Genomic DNA, 18,524 nt, shown 5'->3' on the forward strand with positions numbered 1-18,524 from the left:
GAGATATAAATTTCTTAATCATGCTTAAATGCTTTGACAAGATCATGTAGTGGTAAATTTCAGCTCTGCGAAATACCCGAATCACCATTGTTTTAGTGTGTTGCCTTAATTTGTCATATAATTTTCGCCATGTTCGTCAGAACTCCTTCACATGTCTGCATCTTTCTTGATTTTCGCTTTATACCACTTATTCATTTGCGCTGCACGAATGGTGCTAGTGACTATATTAGTGCAAATAATCACGTCTATTTGTGTTGCATGAATGGTATTAGTGACCATATTAGTACCAATAGTGTCATATACTTTTGGCACTAATATTGTCATTTGTGCAAAAAGTACCAACAATTTGCTTAGGATTTTTTTTTTTTAAATTTATGTTGGTACTTTTGGCACAAATAACAATATTAATGCCAAAAGTAAAAAAAAAAAAAACAAAGTAAATTGACACTTTTGGCACTAATAGTGTCAAGTGTACCTAACTCGCGCGCAAATCCGAATCTGATCCGTCCTAATTAAGAGCAAAATAGTCCTAAAACGTAAAAAAATGTCAAAATTTATACTCCGTAATTTTTAGATGGATAGTCAAATATTGAATTTCATTGTTCAATATGGTTATTTCACAAGTTAGACTCAATTTGAAATATGTGCGTGCAAACAGTCGATATCCCTTTTCTTTTTTCTTGTATCGTATCCTCCACCACCGTATGTTCGAACCAAGATTCTTGATATTGTACAATCAATTAATTACAAAACAAGAAGTACACACATTCTTTTACATTAAAAAAAAAATTTTGAAATGCAAAAAATTTGATCACTTTTGATCGTTTTGAGCAAAGCGCAAGACATCTTTGGCCATGGAAGAAAAGGAACGCGCTGTATCCTGCATCTCCGTTGTTTTCAAGCTGATTCCCTGCCCACATCATAACATTAACAAATCACCAACTTAATTACTTTAATATTTTAATTTTAATGAATATTCAACTACTGTTACCTGCAACTTTTTCAAGTTCTCACTCAGCTTGGCCTTGGCCGCATTTGCAGCACCCGACTCCTGCATTTAGGTTACAAAATCAGATCCTTCTTCACATCTAACTATAGCTGTTTTTTTTATAAACTCCACTCACAGATGAAGCATAGCCATATTTTTTCTTAATCTGATCAACAGCAGCACCACTTTTCTCCTCCTCATTAACACCTGCTGCTTTCTCACTCTTCACCTTTGTATGTTTCAATTTGCCTGACATCACAAAAATGAAACCACTCCTAAACTCTTGTAACTACCACTAATTTTCACTGGATCACACTTACCTTTAATTGCTTGAAATGTATTTGTAATATTCTGTCTATTTAGCCCTGCCATCACTCTCGCTCTCTCTTTCGGCTCTTCGATCTCGATGTCATCTAAGCCACGGACAAAACAGAAAGCTTAGACTTGCAAAACAACAATAAAAAACCAAAGAAGCAAATACCTATATCCAACTCCTCATTCATAATCTTCTTCTCCTCGGTTTCAATCTCCGTTGCAAAGTTGGACGTCGAAAATATGGTACACAGTTCTTCAATACTTTGTCTGCAATCTTCGGTTTCCACCTCATGCCCGTTCCTCGATTTTGAACTCTTATTGTCTTTTATCACAGAGGCAAATATGCCCTGTCAAAACACATCAGTTGAACAAAATGAAAAGTTGGACCAGACAGACACAATCAATATGATGGACGACGGTGTTCTATCTAGCAAACGACGTACCTTCTTCTTCTCTTTCACGGGCGGTGTATAGATGAGCCCTTGAGCATTTACAAGGTTTTTCTTTAGAACCATGGAGACCGAGCCCACGAATCTGTGATGGAATAAGTCAATAGCGACGCGCAATTTTAATTTCCTTATACAAAACCAAAGATCACAAAAGCAGAATAGGGAACTAGATCATATGTGAGAGCTATCTACCTATAAGCCTCATGAAGCAAAGTTGAGACGAAAACCAACTCCTGATTGCCGTTAACCTGGTTCAGAGTAAATACAAGTATGTTAGCAGTCTTTTTAAGGTAACTGTTGAGCGATAAAAGTAATGCTGAAGACTTACAATGATGAGTTCGCCATCAAGGGATGACGACACTACAATGTCAGAAACGGAGAAAGGTCTAGAAGTCGAAAATGTGAGCGCTCTTATTGAACTTTCTTTCACAAGAGACAATTCTGGCAGGGATCTGAAGTTTCACATCAACACAAGTAAGAATCAGGTTAGCCAAATTCAATCATTCAACAAATTGGAAACATTTAGTATGGCACGAATAAGGGTAAGCAAGCAAGGAAATATCACCTAATCTCGATTTTTCCACTGGCAAAAACAAGTATAAGTCCGACATCTGGAGAGCCAAACGTTGATGCCGAGTAACAAGGGGAACTGAATTTCTTTTTGTACATCACTTTCTTGACACCCTGTAGATACGTACGGGCATTGTAAGAGCAGCTTTAGTCAACCTTTCTGAATATGTTACGTTGATTACATGACAGCCGGATACGTGCATACCTGGACTAAATGCAATAAGGAAAATGCATACACTGATTTCTCAGTGCATAGCAATAGAAATGATTGCTTCAGAGTTGAGTTGTCGGAACTAATGCTGTTGACGTCTATAGCATCAGGCATGCTAGATCCTCTGTAAGAGCAATCTAGAAAATCGAAATTCTTTATTTTAGTCCTCAAAATCTAAGAAAAAGAAGAAGAAGGGGTTCACTCACCAAGAACCCGTAGTAAACAAAGCTTTCGCTGGTTTATTAGGTCGGACCACACCAGAGCTTAGTGTATTTCCCGTATCCCTCTCGAGTGTAAAAAGAGATGAATCTTTTGTTGCCACAATTATAACATCTTTCTCAAAGCCATGGAAGCTGCAAGTTTCAAAATGCATCGAGATATTCCCAGTGCAGAATTCGCTGGCAATGTGTTTTTCATACAACACACTGGGACCATCTGGATCGATTAACGACACCTGTGTGCAGAAGATACAATACATAAATTTCAGACTTTTAGATACTCATGGTCATCTACTGCATTTTGTGTTTCAGGAGTGGCTAGCTAGACGACAAGAAACGAAAACAAACTGAAAAAGATGAACTTACATATCCTTGATCAGACCCAATAGCAAGCTGTTTTAGATTTCCTGTTGTCGTAATAGAGAGTACTGCACCATTGACCTTCACAACTTTGATTCGACGAATGAACATTACTGCTTCCTTTCCTCGAACTACCTGGGAACCACCATATTTAAGTAGGGGAACTACTTGAACAATTTATGAGTGAAGTTTCTTTAAAAGCAGAAAGTTGGCTTAAGATCCAGTTGATTTATAGGAACAAGGTGGATGATCCCAAGTACCTTGTAAGGACATAAACGAGCTTGGCGGGGAAAACGTCTCTGCTTTAAACGTATAAATCCGAACCTGCATAAAGCACTACAAGTGAAAAATCTGTGCACCAACGGAACCCCATAAAACACATAACAAGAGGACTTGCTTACAGTTCCACTTTGATCTCCGGACACGAGAATGCGCGAGTCATAGTTGAAATGCAGTGCTGTCAACGGGATGCCGCTCAAAGAAAAGTCATTATCACTCTGCAGAAGCAAGTGAAAATAAAAGGACAATCAATAGATTGAATTATCATATTAACTACCGAAAAAAAGATGCTAGTTCATTGAAGACCATTACAGTAAAGCCACTCGAATACCTGTTGGGTTATAGAAGCTACCGGAAGCAAAAGTGGGCAAGAAGCATCCCAGAAGTTAATTGCCCCAGAGCTATGTCCTGTAATAAGCAGGTTCTTAGCCTTCGAAAACGGAGTAAAAGTAGTCGAGACCGAGTTGCTTCCATCTTTTATGCTTCTTTCAAAGGGAAAAAGTGGCAAACTGTCTTTTGCCAGCATGCTGAAGTCCTACAAAACAAGAAGCAAAGAAACTCAATGTCCGAAGTCCTCGTAAACCATAGTCTCGCCAGCCAACTTCATTTTTTGCGAACTCATGCTTACCTCGTCTGCAGAAGAAGGCATGCAGGGGATACTCGTTATGAATTTAGCTACCGTGATGCTTGAATCACCGTATGGTAGCTTGACCATCACCTCCTTCGGAAGCGAAGGAGATGATTTACTTTGGCTCTGCGCAAGGTACCTTTCGATTAAAGAATCATCGTAGATGTAGACGTGACTAGACCTTCCGAGCAAAAGAAGAGAATCATGTCTATGCTTGTTTTGATCGGAGCTCATAGTAATTTCAAAGTCCACCACCAACTCACGAGGATGGAGCCCTAATTTAATAGTGCGCGTTTCAGTTTGCTCGTTCAGTAAAACTACCTGCGACATTCCATTAATTTCATTGATCAAATCTGTAAAGCAACTCTGAAAACTCAATCATCACGGAGCTAATAGCCTAAAACTTGTGGTACCTGTAACAAACTTGTGGCGTTACTGTCGGAGCTGCCCAAAACATATAGTCGGCTTGATTTTCCATCTACATCGGCCCATTTTAACTTGGCTATTGGAATTTTCTCTGCTTTATATCCAAGATTTAGCTTATAGATTGGAGTAATTTGAGCTGCAGCTTGTTCGGCATCTGAATCTGCGGGACATGGAACACACCATAGGATTATATCTCCGTTGCTGTACCCGACGACAACTTTAGTTCCACCAGAGCAGGCCCAACATGCTGCCAGTTACTCTCTTTGCTTCTTGAAGCATAGTGGTACCACCGGAATTTGTGAATACGGCTTTGCTTTCTCGTATCCCCCACAATGTAATAGCACCATCAGAATAGATAATAAGCACCCTGACAGAACATGAAAGATCTCAGTCCATAGTCATTGTAACAATCAAAATAAATCATACTATCTCGAAAATTAAGCAGAGGGTTCATATAAATCTCAAAGGTTGGACTGTTGGAACGACACAACATTACATGGCAAAAGTTACCACTTGGCATCAATTGTTAAAAGTTACAATTCAGCAGTTCTTATTGCCTAGAAAATTAAATAGACGTCCGAAGAATAAAACAGATATAGTTACATGCAAACAGACTACCTTTTATTTTCAGCTGTCGGTTGAGGAAGCACGTGCTTTGCTGCAATATCACTTCCAACATCGTTTGCCCTGCCTGTAAAAGATAGAGAAATGCTTCAAGGATAGGTGGAAAAAGAAGTTGGTTATTTGTAAAATATTATGCTCTAATCATATCAAATAAAAAGTTGCATACCCCTACCATAAGATACGGAAAGAGGTATATGGTATTTCATGGGTTCAATACGGCATGGCTCTTCGTGTAACCTCAAGATGGACACATCACCAGACGAATCTCCGATGTACCTGCCAAGATCAACACAGGAATAAAAATCTATGGATTGTCTGCATTAAAATGAGTTCCATGAATAATTTGGGTGGAGTACATGAAAGCTCCATTGCGCATGGCCATGAATGAGGTGATCTCCTTCCCAAAGTGATGGACAGAAGACAGACACTTGTTGTCGAGATCCCAGACCTATGAATGAATAACACAAATTATTACAAAAATCGAGAGAAATGTGTTCCTCAAATAAATCCAGAGATTGTCAAGTAACCAACTGACCTCAATTTGGTTGTTCACATTTACATTTAAAAGAATACCCTGGTTCTCCGATAAACTGTCAACAAAAACTATTACTCGGTGTAAGTTATCGATATTGTGAACAGATGAAATGTAATAGGATGCCTCTGCAAAATGAACACAATATGATGCCAGTTGGGACCTAGTGAGGAGCGTACCAGCAGAAATTTACTAGGTATCGTTTCTGAAGATTCCAGTAGAGCTTGTGCGCCTTCTTTGCCAAACAATTTTATCTGTCCATCTCTGATTGTACCATTTAAAGCATCGGAAACATCAACATACAAATAATAACATAAACTTCCATAATTCTTTAATGAAATGCTGGATAATATACTTACTTAGTTGAAACAGCAAGAATTTGTTGAATAGAGTCGTAAGCCATGAGCACAGAACCTGAAGGAATCCCATAGTGAAAAACCAAACGAGGATTTACATCATCGGGTCTCAAACTGTCTGAAAATCCTGAATGCTGCACAGGAAAATGTAAACGTGTTTTTTTATTGTCAACAGCACAAACATTACATAATCTCAAGTAACCTCCCCAGCATTGTAGATAAGTATTTCCATAGTCGGACATGAATCGTAGACTGAATATTCGAGATTTTGAATTTTGTGATTTAAATTCAATTATGACTTAATCCCTACTAAAAGATACATATAATTGCAGAGGGTGACATGATACTTCGGCCAGCGCAGTTGCTGTCACCTATGTCATAAAAACAAGCATTGAATTTCTAATCATTTTATTCCTTCAAATTCTACCCATTTTACTAACAATATCTTTTTGATTAAGACATGAATACAATTACTTATTTGTTGGTGAGTAAGTAACAGAATAAGATGTGAAAACATTTACTACTATATTTATGCTATACAGATATTCAAGTGACGTTTCTAAAAATTGAGGCAGACGTTATATCACACAACATTATGGTTTGACTTTAGAAAGACTGCATTACCTAGATAACATTCTGGAACGAAAAGCGATTTTAAGAAATGCATTTTGACTAAAAATAGAAATTCTCGTCCCTTCATAACAAAGTCAAGTGAATTGAAGCACACAGACTATATCGAAGTTACTACAGCTTCCAAAAGGCAAAACATATTGATTACAAACTTGAATGCAAAAATCAACTTCGATTTCCATATCAATTTTTTTAAAACTAAATTACCAAAATAAATTAATTCTTTCCATCTCCGAGAAATCCATCATAAACACAAGATCCTCACAAACAAATAACGTTGCAACTCACTGGTAAAAAAAAATCGCAACTTCAACTCTTTTTCAGTTGATCACAACTCCCACACCAAACGATCAGTTGAAATACAAAGGAATGAAAAAGAAAACTTAAATTGAATCTCAAAGAAATTGAAGGCTCGGAAACTGACAACTAGCATAGAAGAAGATACGAACACAACTCAAACTGAATTCAAAATGTAGAGCAAACAGCATAAAACGAGGAAACTGAGAATGAGTTGGTCCGAAAATCTTACCTTCTTCATAGAAGCCTTTTCAACGAGTTTCTTCACGAAAACAGACATATCCACAAAGATCCGCCAAATTATTCACAAATCGAATCCGAATTAAACTGAATTTCGAAATACTACTGCAGAAACTAGTTCTCTACAAACTAGACAAGGGAAATGAGCAACGGAAATTGAAGTGGAGTGAGGGAGTAGAGAGAGAAACAAGAGTGAGAATTTTCTTTTTGTAGCATATAATAAGGCAGCAACGGTTGATTTGGTTAACGATTACAGACAGTTTCTTTCTTTTTTGTTTGGATAAAATAAGATATAAATAGCACATAACAAATAGAAATAGACGGTTACTTTAAAAAGAAACAAAACTGACAAATTTAAAATGAAAAAAATAAATGGATTAAATGATGGGCCGGTGGACTGAATTTGAACGAGGGGGACACGTGGAAGCAGACAACGTATGATCCGAAGATTGCGAGAAGTTGACGGTGAGATCTAAATAACCTTAATTTGTCCCTACCAAACTGCCCTCCTTCCTACACGACAACATACACAAAATGCCACGTTAGCACATGGAATTCATGTCTGATTGTGGGGGCATTTACGTCATTACACCGCTAGACGACATGAACACGTAATGGGATTTTGAGAGCGAGTGTTTGGAACCTTGCTCCAATTGAAAGCCTCGCCTACGAAAGGAAATCAAGGGAAACTTTTCTTTTGAAGAAAAAAATAGTGACACGTCAAATTTTTATTATGATCATAGAAATTCCTTTCAATTTCAATGGATTTAGTAATCATGTTGTACTACAAGTTTACCTATTCAACTATAATAGTAATCATATTTAGTTCTTTCTTGATTATCGAACACTACATTGGAATCTTTTTTCAAACATATAGAGTATATTAATGTAAGACGAGACTAAAGTGTGTATTGAAGTTTTATTATGAAAAATGAATAATTTTGTTGTGCATTACCATTTTATAATTTTTGTAATGATATATGAACATATTAATAGCTAGTGGGATCGTTTATGAACATTTTAATCACTTACGGAAATCGTATAATAATATTTTCATTTTCATACATAAAAGTGATTATTCTAGACGAAGAAATTAAGTTGTTTTTTTTTTCTGTTTTGTTTGTACACACTGCATTGTTATTCTACGTGTACATATATATATCTAATAAGAGGTTTGGCCAAATTAACTTGAGATTCGTGAGTTGCAATTGCAACGAACAACTTAATTATAACAATGAAATAATTAACCAATAAAATGTATGTCAGGACAAGTTTTTAGGGGGCTAGTAGTTGTACTGGTTGTTTGCTAGTAAATGTAATTGCACATGTCAGGACAATTATCTTAAACCTTGTTTGCAAAAATAATTAACCAATAAAATTGAATGATGTTCAATTATTATATTCCAGTTTCAGAGTAGTAAACAACACCTTTCTGTTTCATTTAATTTATTGAGGTATCCAATTTAAACCAATCAGCTGGGACTGGGAGGTAGAGTCATGGCGATACAACTTATAAATTTAGTCTTACAAATTCTTACACAAAGTATTAGAAAAAATAAATCGAGAATTTTATAATTGCTGCCTAACGAATCAGGGTGTGCGTTAGAGTCTAAGTGAAAGGGTGCAACCCGATTGTACGGTACATTCGATTGTACCCCTCTTTTCTTATTTATTTGTTCACTTCATTTGTCAATTTAGTATCTTTAAGACTTTAACAATCAAAATGATTGCGTTTTGATTAATTCTCAATATATATTCCTTAAAAGAATTCTTTATATATCTATATGTGCGCGAGCACAAACTATCCGAAATATTAAAAAATTGGTTTTAGATAAATGTAAATCATAATCAATAATCGTCATGGAAGGTGGAGTGGAAAAAAGAACATGAGACAAAAGGCAAAGTTGTTATGTGCATACGCAATAAGGATAATATTAGTCAAAAAGTTGTTAAAAATGCTTTAGTTACAGTATTTTTTTTTCATAAACTTGCGAGTTAAGTTTTTGACGATGAATATGATTTTTGATAAATTTGCTGACGTTAATTAGTATAACTGTTTGTCAAGATCGAAAAAGAAATTATACTTGTATAATTCGAGATTCATAAAATATATGCATCGGACTTATTATGTTATTTTATTTAATGGAAATTTTCATAATGCTAGTACCCTAGTAGACATTACTGAGCCAAAATTAGAGCAAGTAATTACAAACACAAAGGCCAAGGGAAAAGCTAATCGGTATTGGATTTGGGCTTTTCATCCGTCTTAGCCCATTACAGCCCAACACTCCAATTATAAGGTTACTTATGATTATACAGATCCATTGATTAATATTTTAGGTAAATTTGCAACGTAGGTCTTACAATCTAACTAAGAATGGTAGTAAAAGTAATTTAATTTTCTCCTGTTGTAAGTAACAGTTTCGATTCGGTCATGTATGTATTAATTTGATTCTCTCACTATTCCATAAAGTATATGGAGCGGAGTCAGACTTTCGACTCGACTCAGGGAAATCCCCTTTTTTCTCAATAAAAAATAAAAAATTAAATTAAATTACATTAACACAATTCCAATGTCATTTAAATTACAAAAATTATCTTTCAAACTCATACAAAGCAACTTTAAAAAATTAAGACGAAAAAAATATATAACCAAAGTAATTTTCAATATCAAATTCAAAAAATGAATCTACATGATCCAAGTATAACATGCATAAATTAATTATATATTCACTTCATCAAAACGCCGATTCAACTCCAAGACTTGACAACAGTGAAGATAAAATCATATTTTTTATATAATAGTATATTTATAAAATTAAGAAAATATACTTGCATGCACTTTTTGAAAATGTCATGGATGTCTTGCCCACCCGTAGCTCCGGCCCTGCATGCAACGGAAGAATGTAATATCACACATCAAATAAGTATGGTTCAAAGTTCAAACAATGCTTGTTTAAAGAGTGTATGTATGAATTTAATGGATTGTTCTAATTAACAATTTGGGCTAATCATATTGACAAAGCCAAAACGAATGTCAAGTGATTGATGGTAGCTAGCGAAACCTTTTGTTTACAAAATTTAAGCAAAAATTTACAAAATAATGATCCCAAACCTTTCACCAAAATCCGCAACACTCTTTTTGCATTCTTTATTATTGTATTTTTATTTTGAAATCATTATTAAGTTTAAATTTTAATTCCTAGAATTACGTATTAATTTTAAAATTCTTAGATATTTAAACCCAGATCTTATTTGGAAAATAATTTCATATTAACAACAATTTATTACTTATTTAGTAATTTCATTTATTTTTCAAACAATTTAAAACTCATTTTATTAAAAACACACACATGAAACATGAATAAGATCCTCCATAAAAGACGGAAGTTCGTGTAATATTAATATATGCAACATGAATGCTTTGGACAATGTAGCACTCTGTAACGTTAGCATTTACATGCTTCCTTACCGAAAGCTATATTGAAGCAATTATCCAAATTTGAGTATTCGAGTAAAAATTAATTAGAGTTGTCCTAATATTTCAATTGTACTGAATATTGGGAGGCCAGCAATTGTATTGAAACTTAGAATCATGCATCTTAAAGAATACAAAAGATACTTTTACTGGACAATATTTCATAATCCACATGTCCATGCACTTCAATATTTATAGATCTAGTTAGAGTCAAACTTAATTAATACTCATATATATTCATTTCAAGTCTGGCTTTAAGAAAAAAAAATAGAAATAATTCGATATAGACATAGCATACACGATATATGGAAGTAATTTAATATAAGCTTTTGGTTATTCCATTTTATATTGAGACAAATAATGGTCCCTCACATCATACTCATATGGTGGTCCAATTATATTCAACAATGATCAATGGGTTCACTCATTGAGCCCCTAGCTTTAAATCTCATGCTTTAAGGGTTGTACTTTTGTTTTTCTGATTGCTTTTAGGTTTCAAGCCACATGCACGTTTCTACATCATTTTGATTAGGCACCCTTTACAACCTATTTTCCTATATAAAAAGTAATATAAATATCATGCCTTTCATTATTCTCTTTCTTATCAAATCCTAAATCCTCACGCAATTCTTTGGTTTATATTCAATTGGGTCCTCTACTTGTCTCCTCTTTGCTCATTTTCACTCTCAAAATTCCATTTTTTTTAATTGTCCTTATTTTCAGTGAAGCTTGAAAAGGTCTTGCTTTTAGATACAAATGGCGAGAATATTGATCAATTTTTTTAAGTTAATAGCTAGTAATTGTTTATGGTTTGTCTTTTCATTAATTAATGACGGAAAAACTGCAACTACTATAAATTGTAAGACAAAAAAAGAACAAAAAAAAGGGAATATGAGTTTTCGATTTTATTCTCGGTATAGTCGATATAGCTTTTAGGTTTTGAACTTTTAGTTGTGCCAAAAGCTTTCGACTTAAACTTTTTGCAGGTAGTCATTTAATATAATAGTATTAGAGACCAAATAAAGATCTGTCAAATTTTACTATAATCCATTTCTAAAGACTTACACGTAGCTAGACTTTGATGAATACTCCTATGTAATAGAACCTTTCATGAATTAGTTCATTCACGAAGCATCTTTTAGTGCAAATCTAAGGCGAATCAGTTATTCACAATTAATTGTGATCTTCGTTGATAATTTTTTACAAAAACCTTAGCCGGATTTTTCAAGAATTATAAATACGTAAACAGTAAAATCTAGAGTTAAACCCCACTGCTTAATTCCCATTCCCTAAGTAAAAAAGAAAAAAAGAAAAATAATAATAATAAAAAAATAGAGTATAATCATTATAATTAATGTATCTGCTGTAAAGATTAATGCATGCGCTGTTAAATTTATTGCATTCTAAAAAAATAAAATTGTGTTCTCTTCAAGATTTGAATCCAAGTGTTGCATTAATTCATCAAAATGATGCATCTATCATAGTTTTTGATGATCGATCGAAGGATTGGAAATAACTCTCCGTTCTTATTTTATTTAATGGTTCTTAATTGAACCTATATCTATATAAGTGAGGGCTAAGTTAAAAACAGTTCTTAGAATATAAAATAGAAATACATATGTACCATTGATCTACCCATAATCTAACGGTTGAAATTTAATCTTAGAAAAATCGTATGTAAATGTATGAATTCTATGTAGAACATGTACGAATTTGCTGTGTAAATGTCTCAATTGAGAAAATTAAAATTTTTGCTACTTATGAGATTCGAACTCAGAACTATGAATTTATCAAACAAAGTAATTAATCAATTGTAGATCTTGATGATCTAAGAGTTGAAAATGAAATTTACTTTATATTTTAAAATGTTATTTTATTTTAATCGCTTCCTATATATATATATATATATATATATATATATATATATATATAGGGAAGGGATCAATAAAGAATGCTAAATGTAGAAGGAAACAACGAAGGCTGAATAACTCAATACATTTACTGAATAAATCACGCGAGCGCATGAACGAAAAATGTACGTGTTTATTCAGTAAAATAACTATTCATGCGGTCGCGTGATTTATTCGGTAAATTTATTGACTTATTCAGAACGAAATATAGTTACTTCTTTATAGATCCCAACCCTAGGGGAAGGCTAAAATAAGAACGCTTCTTAAAATATAAATTAGGAACCATTTTCAGCCCTTAGATCATCAAGATCTACGGTTGATTCATCACCTTGTTGGACAAATTCATGGTCCTGAGTTCGAATCCCAAAGGTAGCAAAGAATTATTTTTCGCAATTCATGCCTTTATACAGTTTATTCATGCGTGTTATACATAAAATTCATGCATTTTTGCTGGTTCGTAATTCTTAAAATAAGGGTGGTTTATTGAATAACCGCCCCCCCAACCCTATATATATATATATAAATAAGGGTCAAAAATAATTTTTATTTTATATTTTAAAATATATTTTATTTTAAGCACTTCTTCTATATATATATATAACATACTACAACACAACTATTTTAAGAAAAAATTAACAAAATAATAATGTATAATGTTCTCTATTTGCCAAAAGCACATATGAGAATCGATATTTTCTTGGAATTGTTAGACGTAGCGTAATCGATTTTTTTATATTTGTAATTCTTTTTTGGGTTAATAGTATTTTATGTTTCGAACTTTCAGCGTTTTTCATAAAATATTTTAAATTTTTATTTTCTCCTAAAAAATCTTGAATTTTCAATTTTTTACATAAAATATTCGGCTATACAAAATTCGATGAAATAAAAATGACAAAAATCCCCGAACTTTCAGCGTTATCCAACAATGGTGATTTATAATATGGTTTTTTACAACGACAGTTCCTAAAATATTTTATTATGTGAGATAAGTCATCATTCTATTATTGAATTTTGTTTAGCGAGATATTTTATAAAAAAAATGAAGATTTAATATTTTTTTAAAAAAATAAAATAAAAATTGCAGACATTTTATAAAAAATATTGAAAATTTAGAATATAAAACACTATTAATCCCTTTTTGTACTATTTTTTGTTGATTTTCACAATCAATGAAAGTGGGTTCGATTTCATAATCACCCCACGTTGGGTTTATATCTCGAGAAGTCCCCACTTCATATTTTCTTATTCATTTCACGATCATGACTCAACAATGCAATTTTTACTTTTTAAGATTCTTAATTTCTCTAATCATATTTTGTTGCAGCCTTCACTCATTTTCTAAAAGAATTAGATGATAAAATATATGGGGTTTTTTTTCTATGGGATTTATTAGTTTAAAGCTGCCATAAACAGTGTATTACCAATTATAAACAAAATTAGCATTCAGAAATGACATAATTGGCTATGATAACTCGAATATCATCTAGATTAATGTTATATAGTAATGAACATTCCATCATTTATTGCAATATGTTTAATTAGCAGTTTATCTTTTCTGCCTTTATTGATAAGTTTTGTTTATATTTTATATATATATATATATATATATATATATATATATTGGGAAAATGATAATGTGCTTTTTTTCCTTTTATAAATATTCCTTGTGTCCTTATAAAATGTATTCACTTTTAAATCGCAACGATTTTAATAAATTGACTAAATGTATTGTAAGTAGAGTAATGGTCTCACTTTATTGTGAATGGAAAACTTACCAAAAATAAAATGTATTCAATTTCACCCGAATTGAGATTTCACTAATGAATTCCAATTTGATGAAATTGAATCACAATTTCACAATTTAAATGGGAGATTTCATTATTGAATCTCATATGTCTCAACATTATATTATGAATTATTATTGATATATACATTAAAACATCACATTATAATATTATAATTATGAAATACTTATAAAGTATGTTGTCCGGTTTTAATATCATGACATGTTACAAACTTATATAATATTGTACGACATCACAATATAATGTTACATGGGTGAGAATTTAAAATACCCACTCTCATAACTTATATATGAAATATACACACCTTCATGATAAACATGATAAATCTATCCAAATTTATGTGAAGTATCATTCTTACCCTTGGATGTTGATAGACTGTCACAGCCCACTATCCCAATGACGGGTTAACCGGGGTTATGACTTGGGTGAACAATAAGAAATGGAAATTTAAAAGGGATTTACCAAATAACCGACATTAATAACAACAAACTAGTGGTATATATATATATAACCACTTAGGTAATTAACAAATGAGCCAGCCATAACGACTAAACCCCAAATGAAAGTTAAACAAAATGAAGGAGTAATAAGTTCCACAATACGATAACAAATTCAGAGTGTTTGCAGCGGAAAAACGTGTGAGTTATGCATATGGAGATGCATACTCAAGGTTTCATTACATAAACATCAAAAGGGAAATCCGCTCAACACCAATCCATTCCATCGCCTGCTCAACCTGCACATTTAGAAATACATGCAGGGCTGAGTATAAAAATACTCAGTGACATAAGCCGAAAATACAACATGCATACATATATAAATTGAACTGCCATAACAGTAACACACAGGGGTTTTCATAAATGACCTGCGCTTACTAAAACATTTCATTCATTTTCATAAAGGTGGATGCGCATCCCATTTTCAGTCTATATGATCCATATCTGTCCTTTCTGTCACGCGCCGGGAAGGAGGCCTCCTTACCACGGACGCCAAGACCGGTCGCAAGCGACTCGCGGTCTCCATGAGTGTACACGTTAACCCTAGCTAGCGACCTTTGTCTAGCATAGGATCCCAATTGGATTTCCTTTAAAGTTGGCGAACCAACACAGATAGGATACATATAAAAACATAAACATTTTGGCAGTCAATCATTTCATAAACATTTCATTTTCATAACATTTTCATTTTCATAAAGGGCATTAAACATATAAGCATTTCATAAGAACTGAATAAATAGTCAAAACATATCATGCATATATATTCGCATATGAGGCCTACGTCACGCAGGGGATCTCTATATACGTAATAATAAAATAATGCCCACCTCAATTGTTCTTAAAGCTGGCGTGGAGTCGTTTCTTCTTCTGCTTCACTTTCTGTCGCCCGGACCTTCATTGATGAAGAGTCGATAAGTTCGTGAAGAAATTGTCATAAGACAAAGTCTAATTCTACGTGCCTAAGGTATCTTTTAATGTTTTAGGGTTCTAGCATCCATATTAATCTCGTTTCATTCAATCAATAAAATGTAACCAATTATCATGTAACTATCATATAGGTTCGAACCCATTTATTCGAACATCAACATGTACATAATCCATAACCTCCCTCTACACCCGTCATTTAGTCAAGTACTCCATCAATTAAGAACAAGCCATATTTTATCACCCTGAAAATTTAATCATTATAAATCATGCTTTCTCATACTTCGCACATTTTCATCACTTAAATAAATAAATCATTTATAAACACATGCTTAGTAATTTAATATCTCAATTAAATCTCAAGCTCATTTGATAAAGTAAATCATATACTTAATCATTCTATAACACAATTCCACATTTTTTTTTATCATGTAAATAAATAAGAAATTCCATTATTCATTTATAAATAATAAAACATTTTAAAATCCATTGAGATGAAATAAAACATTTTAACCATTTAAAAATCCATACTCGAAAAGCCTTGAAATATTATAAAAATGAGGGTTTAATCCCAATTTTTTTTTTTAAAGTTCAACAATAAATTAAATAAAAGAACGGACATCATTTAAAATAAATAGTTCCAACCTTAAATATTAAAAATTAAATCAAGAGATTTAAATTCACTAAATTAATTTAGTGAAAATTCAAACATTTTAAAATAAATAAGGCCAAAAATTTGTAGGCTTTATTAATCAATTAACAGTTCAAAACTTAATTAAAATGAGCCTCAATCAATTTAAATAAATACCCAACATAATTTAAAATAAAAATGGGCCAAGTACATTTTATTAAATAAAAATCGGCCCATTCCCTTATTTAAAATTTTCGGCCCAAGCTAGCAAGAAGGGCTTTGAGCCCAAGCCTAACCCTAATCATACATACATACACCACACACACAAACACATAACACACGCACACACACAGCCACTCTCACTCTCCCTCTCGGCTCTCCCGACTCTCTCTCTGCTCGGTCGAGTGCGGCGCCGCCTCCGGCGCGCCGCCTCGCCGTGCATCTCCCCTCCCCCTCTCATACTCTCGGTCTCTCCTCTTCTCTCTCTATCTCGCCGGAAAAACAGAGCCACGGCTCCTTGCTCGGAATAGGGCAGCAGAGGCTACCCCCACCGTCGCATCCATCTTCGCCGCCCACAACCACCGCCGGACTCACGGGGAAGAGCCGAGCGTCGCCGCTCCCGTCGTTCGTCTTGCTGGAATCGCGGTGGAGGCCGAGCCTTGCCTCGCCGGGAAGGTAGGCTCCAGATCTGAGCTCCCCCTCTTTTTCTCTTTTCCGGCCGACCAGGAACAGCTCGGTGCTCCCGCTGCCGTGTCGCCGCTGCCGATGCCGCCGCATCGTCGTCACCGGAGAAGATAAGTTCTCCCTCCTATCTCTCTCTCTCCCTCCCCTGTTCTCCCTTCTCTTCTTTTTTGTTATAATCTAATCTCTCCCCCTTTCCTTTCTCTCTCGTTTTGGCAGAACAGGGACTGGACGGCAGTTGCCGCCGCGCCGCCGTTGCCGGCGCCGAACAGCCGTCTGCTGCTCCCTCCTTCCCCTCTCACGATTCGAACAACACACACGCAAGCAAAACACAAGGAACTCTCCAAATTTTTCAGTCCAGATTCAAAATATAGAACAAGTTAGGGTTTTAAAAATCTGTTCTTTCAATCATTCATTTCCTTTTTATTAAAACTGATTGTACATGTAATAGATTAGAGAATATAGTAAAATGTGTGCGTGTGTATTATTCTGTTGGTGGTTCTCTGATGGTAATAAGCTGATGTAATTGAAACAATAATAGTCTAAAAGAAGTGGTAATGGATGCGTGTGTTCGATCTGTTTTCATTTGAATCATAGTTTTGTAATTTAACAAATGAATGTATGGAGAAAGTAAAGTAGGAGGTAACCTTGATATGAGTAGGAAATGAGGAAAATCTTCTTTCTGAATTCACCAAAATTGGATCTGCGAATTTATTCAGCCAAGCTTAACAATGAAATTTTGGATCTGAAAACTATGAAAGAATTGGAAGAATTAATGGACGTTTATTACCTCTTTCTTGTTTTGGGAAATCTTGGAAACTGATTTGGAAAGCTGGAATCAGTGAATTATAATTCAAGCATAAGAACGTATAGCTTGGATCAGAATGTTAGGAGGAATGGGAGGAATGTTGGTTGCTGATTTTGATTAAATAAAAGCTAATTGCATGTTGAGATGTTAAAGTGTAGAAGATGGCTGGCAAAAGAAGGTGTAAAGAGTGTTTAGTGGAATGATGAGTGTGTGGAATAATGAGTGTTTAGTGGAATGATGAGTGTTTAGTGGGATAGTTGGCATATGATGAGTGTTTCCAACACCATCAATTTATTTAAGAGTAAGATGGATGTGGAAATGTGTAGGTGCTAGATGAATGTGATGAATAAAATCCTTATTCTGTATTTGTAATACTAATTTCGGGTTCTCATATAACGAAGCTTCGTTATAACTCTCTATAAATTACATATTTTATAACTCGTTTTATAAGTCGAAAATTAATTACGACTTCAAGTAAATAATAGAAATACTATTTCTATCGTATATAAATTAAATAACATGACTTTACTAAGTCAGTTATAATTCGAAATAATAATTATTGACTACTCAATAATCCTTTAAATCTCAAACGGATTCAAATAATAATAATAAGAATTTAACACATCAAAACACATATATAACAATTAAATCACATCAGATTAATCAA

The 18,524-nt window shown here is 33.8% G+C and overlaps 1 long non-coding RNA gene and 1 pseudogene across 1 annotated transcript; both read right to left on the bottom strand.

Annotated features, from left to right (window-relative positions):
* Window positions 1-645: 645 nt before the first annotated feature.
* On the bottom strand, window positions 646-7,459 carry LOC130998161 (uncharacterized; annotated as a pseudogene).
* A 7,332-nt stretch (window positions 7,460-14,791) lies between these two features.
* LOC131001724 (uncharacterized) lies at window positions 14,792-16,147 on the bottom strand. The gene is made up of 2 exons (XR_009094004.1): window positions 15,641-16,147; window positions 14,792-15,052 (listed from the first exon to the last, which is right to left on the bottom strand). It is a non-coding gene; the product is annotated as an uncharacterized LOC131001724 (long non-coding RNA).
* Window positions 16,148-18,524: the final 2,377 nt, after the last annotated feature.

The sequence above is a fragment of the Salvia miltiorrhiza genome, chromosome 8 (assembly GCF_028751815.1).
Source record: "Salvia miltiorrhiza cultivar Shanhuang (shh) chromosome 8, IMPLAD_Smil_shh, whole genome shotgun sequence".
In the NCBI taxonomy this organism is placed as follows: domain Eukaryota; kingdom Viridiplantae; phylum Streptophyta; class Magnoliopsida; order Lamiales; family Lamiaceae; genus Salvia; species Salvia miltiorrhiza.